Source organism: Rhinoderma darwinii, chromosome 4 (genome assembly GCF_050947455.1).
Source record: "Rhinoderma darwinii isolate aRhiDar2 chromosome 4, aRhiDar2.hap1, whole genome shotgun sequence".
In the NCBI taxonomy this organism is placed as follows: Eukaryota; Metazoa; Chordata; class Amphibia; order Anura; family Rhinodermatidae; genus Rhinoderma; species Rhinoderma darwinii.
The window spans coordinates 258,828,387-258,844,429 of NC_134690.1; positions in this window are offsets into that span (position 1 = coordinate 258,828,387).

Sequence of the window (16,043 nt, forward strand, 5' to 3'; positions counted from 1 at the left end):
TCTATTTCCAAGGACACATTTCTTGTATGCCCTGTTTCCCTGCCTGCCATTGCACTCCCTATTTTTTTTATTTGAAGATTGAGGGAATTTATTAAAAAGTCATACATTTTAGCACACACCATATTTGTGATAAAATCTGTGACATTTTACTCCTGTGGACACTTTTAAAAGTGACAATAAAAGTGTGCGGGTTCAGGCAGAAGTAGTGGGGCCACTGTCGCTCCGACAGATTTACTACAATATGTACCAGAAATTGGTGATTATGAACTAATGAACATTTTTAAAATTGACTTTAATTGAAATTTTTTTTTTTTGCTTCGGATTTCCGACACAGCTTCTATGTATCCTCTATACATAGAAGCTGTATCATTCGCTATGAGCTGATATCGTCGTTTCAACATAACTGACGGCTCGGCTGAGAGCAGTTCCTGTGTGTGTCTACCACACAAGACGACCATAATATCGATCACATCTAAGTTCATGATGACAGCTGAAAAGAGTAAAGATGTCATTGGGGGCAGACTTGCTAAGACTGGCATTTCATACGCCAGTCTAAGTTTTCTGCTCAGCTGTAGTAAGATGCGACAGTTTTATTAAGAGGCAGATTGAAAGTACAGTTTGTTACACAAAAAACAAGCCCTCACACCACTTTCTTAATGGAAAAATAAAAAAGTTATGGCTCTTAGAATATGGATTCACAAAAAGTTAATAATTTTTTATAAAAAGTATTTTATTGTGCAAACATAAACATATGGTATCGCCGTAATCTTATCACCATGCAGAATAAAGTGAAGGTCATTTATAGCGCATGGTGAACGCTGTAAAAAAAAAAAAAAGGAATAAAGAAAATTTGTAGAATTGCTGTTTTTTAGTCACCACTCCTCATAAAAAAATAGAATAATAACTAATCAAAAAGTTGCATGCACACTATGAAAACTATAATGAATTTCTCAAGGGGTCTAGTTTCCAAAATGGGGTCACTTTTAAGGGGTTTCCCCTGTATTGGTACCTCAGAAGCTCTGCAATTGTGACATGGCGCCCAGAAACCAATCCAGCAAAATCTACATGGAGCCCTGCCGTTTGTCCAACGAGCAGTTTATGACAAATATGGGGTATTGTCGTAATAGGGAGAAATTGCTTTTAAAATGTTGGGGTGCTTTTTCTACTTTATTCCTTGTAAAAAAAATTACATTTGTACCTTTTATCGGAAAAATATGTGATTTTCAATTGCACAGCCTAATTCCAGAAAATGCAGCAAAAAACCTGTGGGGTCTAAATGCCCCTCGATAAATTCCTTGAGGGGTGTAGTTTGCCAAAATGGGGTCACTTTTGGGGGCTTTCCACTGTTTTGGCACCACAAGACCTCTTCAAACTGGACATAGTGCCTAAAATATATTCTAATAAAAAGGAGACCCCAAAATCCACTTGGTGCTCCTTTGCTTCTGAGGCCGTTGCTTCAGTCCATTAGCACATTAGGGCCACATGTGGGGTATTTCTAAAAACTGAAGACTCTGGGCAATAAATATTGAGTTGCGTTTCTCAGGTAAAACCTTCTGTTTTACAGAAAAAAATGGAATAAAAAGGATTTTCTGACAAGAAAAAGAAATTTGTAAATGTCACCTCTAACTTTTCTTTAAATTCCTGTGAAACATCTAAAGGGTTAAGAAACTTTTTGAATACTTTGAGGGGTCTAGTTGTTAAAATGGGGTGTTTTATGGGGGTTTCTATTATATAAGATGCTCAAAACCACTTCAGAACTGAACTGGTACCTAAAAAAAAAGGCTTTTGAAATTGTATTCAAAATATGAGAAATTGCTGCTTATCTTCTAAGCCTTGTAACGTCCTAGAAAAATAAAAGAATGTTAAAAAAAAAAATGCAAACATAAAGTAGACATATGGGAAATGTTAATTATTAACTATTTTGTGTGGTATTACTATCTGTCTTACAAGCAGATACATTTAAATTCAGAAAAATGCTTCTTTTTCCAAATTTTCTCAAAATGTTGCTATTTTTCATAAATAAACACTGAATATATAGACTAAATTTTACAACTAACATAAAGTCCAATGTGTCAAGAAAAAAAAACAGTCTCAGAATCGCTTGGATAGGTATAAGCATTTCAGAGTTATTACCACATAAAGTGACACATGTCAGATTTGAAAAATGGTCTCTGAGCTTTAAAGCCCAAACTAGGCCACGTCATTAAGGGGAGCACCATACACTACAAGATTTCTCCAATGTGGATTTTTTACCTAAAAGAAAATCATTCCTACTCTTGGAAATATAGTTTGTGGATTGTTGCATGTGTATTTCAAATACTTTTAGTTTAAACAGTAGTGACCAAGCAAAACTGTAAAGCAAGTCATGATCGTCTTGATGAAACACATTTCTATAAACCGGAACAGAATTGTTTTAGAAACATTATCATACCAATACTTCTTAAAATTGTTGTCCATGATTAGGAGAAAAGGTCAAATTAATGGGGATGAGTTTCAATATAAGATACATCCTATGGACAAGAGCAAACAGCACCACTCTTGTCTATGGGCTGTGTGTGGTATTGCAGTTTAGCTAACTCTGTTACTGGAAGAAAGCAGTCATGTTGTTCTGTTAAAGAAGTAGTCACATCATAAACATTTATATTGTGTATACGGTATATATATAGGAAATACCATAAATGCTTGGTTGGTGCAGATCCCTCTGGGAACCTCAGCTAAAGGGAAACGGTGGTCCCATGTGTGTATATTGTGTATTTATATTGTGCGTGTAGATGGTGGTTTTCATTGTACATATGAAAGGTATGATTTAACAATGACAAGGGCATAACTAGAAAGTGCTTCCCCCATGAGCATTCGCCAGATCGATGTAAATTAAGTGAGTAAAGACACGCTTGCCAGCCTGGTCACAGTAAAAAATACATAACTTATGAGAAAGTAATCCCAGCATGTCCTGACAAATGATCAGGACATACTGGGACAATGGTACCATACACACTATCAGCCACAAAGGTAGAAAATGCAGGATGGGAGACACTAAACCCCTAAATGAATTCAGTATCCAGATCAGACCCCAAAATAAATTCAGACCCCTAAATTAATTTAGTCCCAAAATCAGACCCCCAAATTAATTCAGACCCCTAGATTAAATTCAAAGCCCTAAGTTAAATTCAGACCCGGTCAAGGCCCCTAAATTAAATTCCAAACCCTGTCCCCAAAATATATTCAGACCTCCTAAATTATTTCAAACTCTAATTCAGACCCCTAAATAAATTGGATGCCAGACCAGACCTTAAATTAATTTAGATCCCAGAATAGACCCCCAAATAAATTCAGACCCCAAAATAAATTCAGACCCCAGATAAAAAATAAATAAAAACAAATTGAGACCCTAGAACAGATTTACTTCCTTTTCGGCTTCTAATGACTTCTAAGCGCCACCGTACACAAGCTCCTGGAGCTGACTAGGTTCAGTAGCTATATTTACCAAAATAGCCCTTATTAGGGGATACAATTCCTTCCTTAGCCTGTGTATTAATCATAATGGATAAGAATTCAGCTGTCTTGAAACAATTTGCTGTTGTTGCTTAAACCAGTTCCAGAGGTGACTATTTGTCAGTTTCCCAGCTCATACAGTAAGGGTAGGTCCAGGGCTGATTCTAGCTTTTCTGCTGCCTGAGGCGAAAATTGAAATGGCTCCCCCCAGATCTTGATTAACATTCCCCTGGCTGTTCTACATGACTAGCAGCCTGCTCCAACTCTTGCGGATGCGATGTTGCCTTGTACTCCCCTGGCATGCGCGGTACAGTGATGAAGCCGGGCAGAGTACACCTCGCTGCATGATGCGTGCCCAAGTAGTACAAGGCAATGGCGCATTCGAGAAAGTTGGAGGAGACTGGTAGTGATGTGTGACAACCTGGGGGATGTCAATCAAGCATGGAAAGGTTGCTTTTGAAGCAGGACTGTGTGACTTTTCAGGATAGCGGCACCGCCCCATGAACCTTTAATGAGTTATTAGCATACAGCGTGCACCTTTATAAAAGTTGATTTTATAGATTTTTCTGCATCTGAATAAAACATACAAGAGAATGTTTGGAAATATTGGCAAGTCATGTATTACCGCATGGTGGCGGTTCAAGGGGTTAAAACTACATGGCAGGTTCCCATTAAATAAAGAATGAATTGAAAAGAATTACATCTGCCGTGCAATTTTGTTATTATACATAGATGCTATATAATTACAGCACCAGGACAAAGCTCATACATATATGTATAGTACAGCTCAATACATAAATACAACACCAGAACCAAACTCAGTACATATATACAGCACCAGAACCAAGCTCAATATATAAATACAACACCAGAACCAAGCCCAGTACATATATACATCACCACAACAAAGCTCAGTACATAAATACAGCCCCAGAACCAAGCTCAGTACATAAATACAACACCAAAACAATGCTCAATACAAAAATACAGTACCAGAACCAAGTTCCGTACATAAATACAACACCAGAACCAAGCTAAGTACGTATATGCAGCACCAGAATCAAGCTCAGTACATATATACATCACCAGAACAAAGCTCAGTACATAAATACAGCACAAGAACAAAGCTCAGTACATAAATATAGCACCAGAACAAAGCTCAGTACATATATACAGCACTAGAACAAAGCTCAGTACATATATACAGTACCAGAACTAAGCTCTCTACATAAATACAGCACCAGAACAAAGCTCAGTACATAAATACAACACCAGAACAAAGCCAGTACATATATACAGCACCACAACCAAACTCAGTAAATAAATACAGCACCAGAGCAAAGCTCGGTACATTAATACAGCCCCAGAACCAAGCTCCATACATAAATACAACACCAGAACCAAGCTCCGTACATGTATACAGCACCAGAACCAAGCTCAGTACATATATACAGCACCAGAACAAAGCTCTGTACATAAATACAGCACCAGAACCAAGCTCTGTGCATAAATACAGCACCAGAACAAAGCTCAGTACATAAATACAGCACCAGAACAAAGCTCAGTACATAAATACAGCACCAGAACAAAGCTCAGTACATATATACTGTCACGGTCACCGGGTATGTGGACCCACTAGGCCGCTCCACCGTAGCAGGGAGGCAGCTGACCAGGTCACAGTCTATACGAAAGTCAATGGCAGATATCAATTCTTGGGTACCTGAACTAGTCCAGACGGTGGCTGTGGCTTCAGCATGGATGGAGGCTGGTGCGGCAGGTGGCGCCAGACGTGACGGGCAGTATCCGATGTCGCAGAAGACACTGGACGTGGCAGAAGATACTGGACGTGGCAGAAGACACTGGACGTGGCAGAAGACACTGGACGTGGCGGAAGACACTGGACGTGGCGGAAGACACTGGACGTGGCAGAAGACACTGGATGTGGCAAGCGACACTGGACGTGGCAAACGACAGCAGGTGCAGTAGACACGACTCCAACGCTGGTAGGCACAGGAACAAGAACAATACGGAATATAGGAACGGGTAACAGGGCACGGGTAACAACTGGAACAGGGAAACACTAAGGGACCATTTGCGAGACAGACTGGGATAGACTAACAACGCTCCGGCAAGGATCAGAAGGCCTGGGGCCTTCTTATAGACTAGGAAATTATGGCAGTTGATGATGCGAACGATCCTTTTGTGCACGCGCTGGCCCTTTAAGGCCGTGCACGAGCGATCGCGCGTACCCTACGGGAAACAGCAGACTGGAGCGGAAGTGAGCGCTGGCATCTCCTAGGAAGGAGACAGGGGCCAGCGCTCACGGATCCATGGCTACGGGCGTCGGGAGGTGAGTAAACCCGACGGCCCGCGGCCATGGGTGCTACAGTATCCCCCCTCTTACGCCCCCTCTTCTTGGGACCAGAGCGAGAGAGGAACTTTTTAATAAGGGCAGGAGCACTGAGGTTCCCTTCTGGCTCCCAGGACCTCTCCTCAGGACCAAACCCTCTCCAGTCCACCAAATAGAAAGTCCTTCCTCCTACCCTTTTGCAGTCCAGGATATCCTTTACCTCGAATATATCAGAAGGACCGCTGGGAGCAACTGTGGAACTAGAAGTCTTGCTGTAGCGGTTCAGGACACATGGAAGGAGTTAGGGATTCTGAGGGTAGGAGGCAGCCGCAGTTTATAAGACACAGGGTTGATTTGTTGCAGAATCTCGAAAGGACCAAGGAACCTGGGAGCAAACTTGTATGAGGGTACCTTCAAGCGAATGTTCCGAGAGGACAGCCAGACTTTAGTCCCCGGAAGATACTGAGACGGCTCTCTTCTCCTAGTATCTGCCTTTCGCTTCATGCGATCTACTGCCAGCAAAATAGAGGACCGGATCTGTTGCCAGATTTGCAGGAAGTCCCCATATGCAGAGTCAGCCGCAGGCACCTGAGATGAAGTCGACACAGGAAGAGGGACTCTAGGATGTTGACTGTATACAATGTGAATAGATGTCAGGTGGTATTTTTATTCCTTCCACCAAAGGTTTTTTATAGCATAAATACTCTATTTAGAATTAGTAAAGAATCACTGGAATAATGATAGAGCTTTATAAAATATAACTTTTACTTCATATTGTTTAAAATAATGTGCAAAACATACACACAGGACAAATTTAAAGGCTAAAAATGTGCTCTCTTTTGTGAGAGAAAACTGACATTCTGTACGTTTTGTGCAGAGTAAATGCAAAGCTCCAAATATTACTGCATAAAGGAGGAGGTTTTTTCAAAGGTATATTTTGGGGTAATCCACCCCCCTACCCATTCTATAGTGTGTCCAAGTCCATCTTGATCCTGTAGCTGGGGACTGGGAAACCTCCTATTTTCCTTTTATATGTGTCCAGGCAGATAATGCTGTTCTCCCGACGCGTTTCCTTGTGGCCAAGATTCTTCAGGGGAGTTTAGGCCAATTAGCCTCTATGGTCAGAGGCTTTGGAGCAAGAAAAAAGATAAATCCTATGCAGTGGCAAAGAAAGTTAAGTGCATCTGTTCCCACGATGCTGGGATAAACGCCGTGACAGGCGTTTATCCCAGCATCGTGGGAACAGATGCACTTAACTTTCTTTGCCACTGCATAGGATTTATCTTTTTTCTTGCTCCAAAGCCTCTGACCATAGAGGCTAATTGGCCTAAACTCCCCTGAAGAATCTTGGCCACAAGGAAACGCGTCGGGAGAACAGCATTATCTGCCTGGACACATATAAAAGGAAAATAGGAGGTTTCCCAGTCCCCAGCTACAGGATCAAGATGGACTTGGACACACTATAGAATGGGTAGGGGGGTGGATTACCCCAAAATATACCTTTGAAAAAACCTCCTCCTTTATGCAGTAATATTTGGAGCTTTGCATTTACTCTGCACAAAACGTACAGAATGTCAGTTTTCTCTCACAAAAGAGAGCACATTTTTAGCCTTTAAATTTGTCCTGTGTGTATGTTTTGCACATTATTTTAAACAATATGAAGTAAAAGTTATATTTTATAAAGCTCTATCATTATTCCAGTGATTCTGTATACAATGTGGAAGTGGTGGACTCACTTGTGTGGTTGTTGTATGAGAACTCGGCCCATGGAAGAAGCTGTACCCAGTTATCATGCTGTGAAGAGATGAAGTGGCGGAGATAATTTTCCATGATCTGGTTGATCCTCTCAACTTGCCCATTGGACTGGGGGTGATAGGCAGAGGAAAAGTCCAAACTCACATCCAGGAGTTTACAGAGGGCTCTCCAGAACTTAGAGGTAAACTGAACCCCCTGGTCGGACACAATGTGAAGAGGCAAGCCATGCAAGTGAAAGATGTGCTGAATGAAGAGACTCGCCAGTCGGGGAGCAGAAGGTAGGCCGGTCAGCGGGATAAAATGTGCCATCTTAGAGAACCGGTCCACCACCACCCAGATGGTGTTGCATCCTGCTGAGGGAGGAAGGTCTGTGACGAAGTCCATTGCAATGTGCTGCCAAGGGGCACTGGGTACAGGCAGAGGTTGAAGCAGGCCGGCAGGCTTGCAGTGAGTAACTTTGTTAGAGGCACACACTGTGCAAGAAGAGACAAAGTCCAGAACATCTTTAGGTAGCGTGGGCCACCAGAAGTGACGAGCAATCAGGTCTTGGGTTTTACAGACACCAGCGTGCCCAGCCAGTTTAGAACTGTGTCCCCAGCGGAGAATTATTTTCCTGTCTGCCAACCGAACAAAAGTTCTCCCCGGAGGGATGTCTCTAAGCTGCAGAGGATTAACAGTGACAATGCAGGATGGGTCTATGATAGTCTGAAGGGACTCCACCATGTCTTCCGTCTCAAACGATGTGGACAGGGCATCGGCCCTCACATTATTGTCAGCGGAACGGTAGTGGAGCAGAAACTGGAAACGGGTGAAGAACAGCGACCACCTGGCTTGACGAGGATTCAGTCTTTGAGAGGACTGAAGGTATGTAAGGTTCTTGTGGTCGGTGTAGATCAAGATGGGGTGAGCTGCGCCTTCTAGAAGATGTCTCCACTCCTCCAGAGCCAATTTGATAGCCAGTAGCTCCCGATCTCCAATGGAGTAATTGCCCTCAGCAGAAGAAAAAAGTCTTGAGTAGTAGCCACATGCCTTTCCTTTGGAGCTCCTCTGGAACAGAAGTGCACCTGCACCAACAGAGGAAGCGTCCACTTCCAGTGAGAACTGCCGAGATACGTCAGGGTGATGGAGGATTGAAGCTGAAGTGAAGGTTTTCTTGAGGCTAATGCCTCTGGAGTCCACACCTTGGCGTTCACACCCTTCTTGGTAAGGGTAGAGATGGGAGCCGTCAGAGATGAAAAGTTCGGAATAAACTGCTGGTAGAAATTGGCGAATCCCAGGAACCGTTGTATGGCCCTTAGGCCTTGAGGACGTGGCCATTCCAGGACAGACTTTAATTTCTCAGGGTCCATCTTAAGACCTTGATCCGAGATGACGTAGCCCAGGAAGGGCAAAGACCTCTTTTCAAAGACGCACTTCTACAACTTGGCATATAAGCGATTCTCTCTTAGTCGCAGAAGAACTTCACGGACATGCCTCCGATGGGTCATCGGATCTGGGGAGAAAATTTAAATATCATCGAGATAAACTACAACACACATATAGAGGAGATCACGGAAAATATGATTGACGAATTCCTGAAATACTGCGGGAGCGTTACACAGTCTGAAGGGCATCACTAGGTATTCATAGTGCCCATCGCGGGTGTTAAATGCCGTCTTCCATTCGTCACCCCGGCGAATCCGAATTAGATTATAAGCCCCCCGCAGATCTAGCTTAGAAAAAATGTTGGCTCCTCGTATGCGATCAAAGAGCTCGGAAATACGTGGGAACGGGTATTTGTTATTGACCGTGATCTGATTGAGACCACGGTAGTCAATGCAGGGTCGAAGAGATCCATCTCTCTTCTTAACGAAGAAGCCTGCCCCAGCCGGGGAGGAAGATTTTCGAATAAAAACCCTCTCCAAGTTCTCCTTAATATAGGCTGACATCGATAAAGTCTCTGGCAAGGAGAGAGGATATACTCATCCATGGGGAAGAGAAGCATTAGGAACCAGTTCAATGGGACAGTCATAATTCCAATGTGGAGGCAACGTCTCAGCCTCTCGTTTGCAGAAGACATCCGCAAAACTGGCATACTGAGATGGTAGACCGGAAAGTGACTGAGGCAGAGGGGGCACAACAGGACGGACGTGTGACAGGCAATGGCATATGGAACCCCATTGAAGAACCTCTCCAGAATTCCAGTCAAGGGTCGGGGCGTGTAGACGGAGCAATGACAGACCCAGCAGGATAGGATTGATAGCCTTAGGTAGTACCAGGAAGGTGATCTGTTCTGAGTGAAGAGCTCCGACCCATAGTGTCAACGGCTCCGTGATGAGCATGATCGGATCAGGCAATGGTAGACCATTCACAGAGGCAACAGCCAGGGGTCTCTCCAGACGGACTGTGGGTAGACGTAAACGATCCACTAGATCCTGCTGGATGAAATTAGCAGCCGCACCAGAGTCAAGATAGGCAGAGGAAGGATGTGATGTTTCTCCGGTGACGATGGCTACAGGAATCGATAATCTGGTAGAAGTTTTAATGTTTGGAGACGTTCCACATAGAGTTGCCTCTCCAATCAACCCTAGGTACTGGAGTTTCCCGGTTTCTGTTGGCATTGGCACACAAAATTACCCTTGAGGCCGCAATACATACATAGTCCAGAGGAGTGTCTGCGCTGCTTTTCCTGTTCAGATAACCGGACTCTGTGTACCTGCATGGGTTCATCAGGTAGCGCACAAAGGGAAGACAATAGTGGTCTCTGGACCAAGGGTGCTGGTCTGTGGACCCGGCTCTCCTGTCGAACCTCTTGAGAGCGCTCCCAGATTTTAATATCAACCCGGGTGGCTAACAGGATGAAGGCATCCAAGGTAGAAGGAAGGTCGCGGGCCGCCAGTTCGTCCTTGATGTGAGAGGAGAGTCCCTGCCAGAAGGTCGCCACCAGTGCCTCATTGTTCCATTCCAGCTCGGCTGCTAGGGTATGGAAGGAGATAGCATACTCCCCTACTGTGGAGCCTTCTTGCTTGAGGGTCAACAGAGTGGCTGCGGCAGAGGATGTTCGACCCGACTCCTCGAACACGGCACGAAAGGACTGCAGGAACAAGGCTAGGTCCGCGGATACAGGTCCTTGTTGCTCCAAGATTGGGTTCGCCCATGCGAGGGCCTTGCCAGCGAGGAGGGAGATAATAAACGCCACTTTGGCCTCCTCGGAGGGGAAGTGATGAGGCCGTAGCCTAAAATGAACCGTGCATTGATTAAGAAATCCTCTACATGCTCTGGGATCACCGTCGTAGCGAGGAGGAAGAGGCAGAGGAACTGTGGATCTGGAACAAACAGGAGGAGCAACGGGTAGTGGCGCAGCAACCGCTTCAGGAGGAAGAACCGGAGGTGGAACAGTGAGTAGATCCAGGCGGACCAGGATAGAATTCACAGCCTCAAGGAGTTGATCCTGATGTGTGCGTAGGTCATGCATCTCTGTCTGTATCTTCTGGTCTGCGGTCTTGGGCTGGCCAACGGGTTCCATGGCCTGAGCGTACTGTCACGGTCACCGGGTATGTGGACCCACTAGGCCGCTCCGCCGTAGCAAGGTGGCAGCTGACCAGGTCACAGTCTATACGAAAGTCAATGGCAGATATCAATGCTTGGGTACCTGAACTAGTCCAGACGGTGACTGTGGCTTCTGCACGGATGGAGGCTGGTGCGGCAGGTGGCGCCAGACGTGACAGGCAGTATCCGATGTAGCAGAAGACACTGGATTTGGCAAACCACACTGGACGAGGCAGAAGACACTGGACGTGGCAAACGACACTGGACGTGGCAGAAGACACTGGACGTGGCAAACGACAGCAGGTGCAGTAGACACGACTCCAACGCTGGTAGGCACAGGAACAAGAACAATACGGAATACAGGAACGGGTAACAGGGCACGGGTAACAACTGGAACAGGGAAACACTAAGGGACCATTTGCGAGACAGACTGGGATAGACTAACAACGCTCAGCCAAGGATCAGAAGGCCTGGGGCCTTCTTATAGACCAGGAAATCATGGCAGTTGATGATGATGATGATCCTTTTGTGCACGCGCTGGCCCTTTAAGGCCATGCACGAGCGATCGCGCGTACACTACGGGACACAGCAGAATGGAGTGGAAGTGAGTGATGGCGTCTCCTAGGAAGGAGACAGGGGCCAGCGCTCATGGAACCATGGCTGCGGGCGTCGGGAGGTGAGTAAACCCGACGGCCCGCGGCCATAGACGCTACATATACAGCACCGGAACAAAGGTCAGAACATATATACAACACAGAACTAAGCTCTAAATAAATACAGCACTGGAACAAAGCTCAGTACATAAATACAGCACCAGAACAAAGCTCAGTACATATATACAGCACCGGAACAAAGCTCAGTACATATATACAGTACCACTGAAGATTTCGTGGATCAATTAAAATGTTACTTTTATTAAATATGCATTCAAAACTAAGTGTTACTCAAAAATGTATTGTGACTGATATACAATCACTATTAGCTGACATCTAATGCCTATCTCAGCTCCATTCACCTACAGGCAAAGGTGCTAGACAGATATACTAAGTTACAGTAATGTGTGATGTAAGTCTTGCGAAGACATACTGTCTTCATTTTTTAATAAAGCGATAGAGGATCCTACTAGCCGGCAGGCATTACAATAGCACAAAATTAACTGATTTGTGATTAAGCAAAAAGAAGCCCTAATTTCCGGCTAGCTACAGATAGTATAAGCTAAAATATAACTTTTATTGAGTATTCCTAAATGAACAAAACAAAAAATCACACATGTTAAAAGTTAGCCAATGCTCACTGACAGTAAGAAAATTGTATGGCACGTTGCCAGAAAAGCACTTGATCAGTACGATACTATATGAGTATTGAAACAGCGCCTGCAGAATGCTGTGTTAACAAAGGCAAGATGGAAACTGTAGCTAACTGCCAATGGAGCATTGAAATTAAAACATAAAGAGAAGCCCCCCGACATGTTTCGCTACAAACGTAGCGTCCTCAGGGGTTAAAATGGGGCTCCCTTCCCCTGCTGGTTTCAGAAGCGCCCGTACCCGGCGACTCTGCAGCCGCCTTTCCACCCATGCGCTTCTTCACTCAGTGGCGTCGCTACCACTTTAGCAGACAGAGCGGCTGCTAGCGGCGACACGGGGATTCCACCAGGAGAAGCCAATGACTTCACTGTCCATAAATGGACACAGACGACAGGGGTTTCTCCTGGAGTGGAATCCCCGGTCACAGCGTTGGCAATGCTGTGGATGGGGATTCCACTTCAGGAGTTGCCCCTGATGTCACTGTCCATATATGGACAGAGACATCAATCGGAGCACTCCAGGAGCGGAATCCCCGGCCACAGGGGGATTCCGCTCCTTCAGGGAGCTACAATGGCGCTATCTACAGGAAGGGGGTGCTATTTACAAGGGGCCTGTGGGCTGTGTGGCACTACCTAAAATGGGGTTGTGTGGCACTATCTACAAGGGGGCTGTGTGGCACTACCTACCAGGGTGCTGTGTGGTACTACCTACAGGGTGCTGTGTGGCACTACCTACAAGGGGGCTGTGTGGCACTACCTACAAGGGGGCTGTGTGGCACTACCTACAAGAGGCTGGCACTACCTACAAGGGGGCTGTGTGGCACTACCTACAAGGGGGCTGTGTGGCACTACCTACAAGGGGGCTGTGTAGCACTACCTACAGGGGGCTGTGTGGCACTAGCTACAAGGGGCTGTGTGGCACGATCTACAGTTTTCTTCCTTTTTATGAACTGGTATCAAAAATTTTACTGGAATATTGTGTTCAATTTTGGGCACCTGTGTACAGTGGCGTTGCTATGGTCTAAAAAGGTCAGGGGCACAAGCCCCAAGACACATATTTACCCTTCCCAAAAAATAAATACATTTACAGTATAAGATTACTGTCTGCTGGGGTCCAGTATCTAAGCCTGCCTTGTGGTAAGCTTAGATACATGGTCCAACAGACCATATCACACATGGGCCTTGTATCTAAGCCCGTGTGTGACGCTGTCTGTTGGACCCTGTATCTAAGCTTCCCAGAAGGCAGGCTTAGATACAGGACCCCAGCAGGCAGTAATGATGTTACACTTACCCAGCTCTTTGGTGCAACAGATGTCCCGACACCATCCAACGTCATGATGCGAGAAGACGTCAAGACTTCCGCTGTGCTCGGGAAGGAGGGTAAGTATAGTGGTGTTACTATAGTAACAGGGGCCCGTGTATTTTATGACATGGGCCCCAGTTACTGTAGTAAATTTCCATAGATGCGGTGTGGGGGCTGCGGCCCGGTCGCAATTGCGACCCCTTTAGCGGCAGTCGCCTGGGGCACCAGGCCAAAGATGCGGGGCTGGGCCCCGAAGTCAGGTGATGGCGATGCCCCTGCCTTTGTATAAAAAGGACCTGGCTGAACTAGAATGTGTGCAAAGAAGTGCGACGAAGGTAATTAAGTGAATGGGGGGATTGCAGTACCAAGAAGGTTATCAAACTTGGGGCTATTCAGTTTAGAAAAAAGACGATTTAGGGGCGATCTAGTTACAATGTAAAAATATATAATTGGACTGTACAGAGATGTTTCTAATGATCTTCTTACACCTAGGCCTGTAACAAGGACAAGGGGTCATCCTCTACATCAAGAGACAAAATGGTTTCACCACCGTCACAGACGGGGATTCTTTACTGTAAGAGCAGTGAGACTATGGAACTCTCTGCCACAGGATGTTGTGATGGTTGATTCTTTGAACAAGTCCAAGAAGGGCCTTGATGCCTTTTTTAAAATATATAATATTACAAGTTATGAGTAATAGATTCTTGAGATAGGAAGTTGAACCAGGGATTTATTCTGCCACATTTGGAGTCAGGGAGGGATTTTTCCCTAATGAGGCAATTGACATTAACCTCATGGGGTTTTTTCCTTCCTCTGGATTAACACGGTAGGATTATAGGTTGGATTCGATGGAACTGTGTCTTTTTTCAACCTTATCGACTATGATACTATGATCTTCAAAGTGAAATCACTGTTTGAATTATTTCATAGCTTTTAAATTACTGTCTAGTGTCTTTTATTATTCCTGTAATGTGACATTATTCATTATTATCCATTATGTGTGACATAACTATATGCTTTATGCTTTATTATGTATTCCTTATTTTACAATGAAAAGGAGGGTAATCCAGCACATCTTCGTATAAAACTTGTATTGTAATGTATTGCTGTTCCATTAAAAAGCACCATAGGTGAATAATAAAAGTTACTTTTACACATTTCGATCCTGGTCTGGTTCTCACTCATATCACTGTTATTTATAACTTGTGTTTTATAATCTATGTAATTTGACATCACTTTGACCTTACTGTATACATTATCCTTTATCTTTGAAATTACTATTTTAATTGTCCATGTGATATTGTCACACAGGGAGGGAGTTGATAAAGGGGTTAATGTGATCTGTATCCTCACTGCATTTCTCTATATGTAAATCACTGCCAATAATGAACTAATGGACACAAGACATTAGATCACTATTTTTTTCTGAGCTGCATACAGATTATGTCATAGTTAAAGATTAAAAAAATATAAATAAATAAAAACTTAAATAATAATTTTAAAATAAAATAAAACTGATTTGAATAATCCCCTGAAAATTATTACTAATAATAATAATAATAATAAAAAAGCAACAACCATACCTCTTTTACAGCCCACTTATAACACTTAACTATTCTCCAGTACATGGATCCTTTTTACATGGGTGTCATGTGCCCATGAAATAGTAGGCACATATAAGGAAAAATTTATGTCACCCTTCATAATTTATTTTGACGTCACAAATTTTTGTGTACCTTCTCTGTTTTGACAACTACAATAAAAAATTCTATGAACATTTAAAGTGATGTCCCTTGTTCTTGGGCATCATAGTAAATATGTACACTGGACAATGTACACATATTTGGTATCATTATATATATGTTTATATACTGTAGTGCCAACATACTCCATTCACTTTACAATTACACAGGCCAATGATCGGGTGAACGGGTGTTTGTATGAAGGCTCATTCCCGATCATTACCCTGGCGATGAACAAGTAATTGCTTGTTCATCAAATGATGAAATTCTTTGAGGCCATAAAAATGTTTAAGGGGTTAAACCTCTGTTTAACCCTTTAGGGACACAGCCTTGTTTTGTCCTTAAGGCTCAGAGCCCTTTTTTGAAATCTGACATATTTCACTTTATGTGGTAATAACTTTGGAATGCTTAAACCTATCCAAGCGATTCTGAGATTGTTTTCTCATGAGACATTGAGCTTTATGTTCGTGGTAAAATGTGGTCGATATATTCAGTGTTTATTTGTGAAAAATTGCAACATTTTGAGAAAATGTTGAAAAAATAGAATTGTTCTGAATTTAAATGCATCTG